Source organism: Suncus etruscus, chromosome 4, assembly GCF_024139225.1.
Source record: "Suncus etruscus isolate mSunEtr1 chromosome 4, mSunEtr1.pri.cur, whole genome shotgun sequence".
NCBI lineage: Eukaryota > Metazoa > Chordata > Mammalia > Eulipotyphla > Soricidae > Suncus > Suncus etruscus.
Window position 1 is genome coordinate 12923741 of NC_064851.1, and position 1156 is coordinate 12924896.

A 1156-nucleotide genomic window follows, 5' to 3' on the forward strand; every position below is an offset into this window, starting at 1 on the left:
AAAGCAATTTTTAAAATTAGACACAGATTTATAAAACTGTCAAATGGTAGAATTTCAGGGAGGGGGCCGGGCGGTGGCGCTGGAGGTAAGGTGCCTGCCTTGCCTGCGCTAGCCTAGGACGGACCGCGGTTCGATCCCCCGGCGTCCCATATGGTCCCCCAAGAAGCCAGGAGCAACTTCTGAGCGCATAGCCAGGAGTAACTCCTGAGCGTCACAGGGTGTGGCCCAAAAACCAAAAAAAAAAAAAAAAAAAAAGAATTTCAGGGAGACAGAATTCCATCTCCAACCTCTGTTCCCCCTCCAAGTTCGATGTATCACCACTAATGTCTCCAGGTTTCCTCCCATCCATCCCACAGGCCTCCTTATGGGTTATATATTTTTCTTTTTTTTTTAAATCTTTATTTAAACACCTTTGTTGAATCAAATAATTAATCATGGTGGTGGATGGTGAAGGATTTCTCTCTGCCACCCCAGGCCACGTGGCTCCGCAACCCCCATTCAGCCAGCGGGTCCCAGGTTAGGTGAACGGCGGAATCAGACTCATCCAGAGACAGGCATCAGGAAGCATCAACTTTATTTATGCCCTATTCACCACATGTGTGTGGCCTATCTCATAACCTTTCAAGCACTAGTTATTTTTGGCCCTGCATTTTAACTCCTTTAAGCCATCTTCCCTTTGGGCTCCATGCTGGTCGCTGGTCAAAGACCAGAAGGCAGAGACCCAAAACCAGAGAGCCCAGCAGGGTAAACGGGCTAATCCCCTGGCTCAAAGGCTTATCTACTTATTCCAAGACCCCTCCCAGGAATGGGCCAGGTCTTGCAGGTAAGGTCACATCTAATATTCAGTTCCCAAGACCCCTCCCAGAAATGGGCGGGTCTCAGATAGGTACACCTACATTTCCCCTTTTTCTGAAATATAAAGACCCTTTTGTAATTCTGACTCCACCTTTAGCCAAAGGTGGGTTAATATTTTCATACAACAACGTAATAAAGTGAAAATTAATATACCAGCCCTTTTCAAAAACATAACATTTCTGCAAAAAATACTATACACCTGTAACTTAATATTCTCTTAATGATTTTCTACCAAGCACTATTCCGGAACTTTCATGTTCCTATACTTTTAAACTATATTGGGGGAACTTTCTGTTCCTAT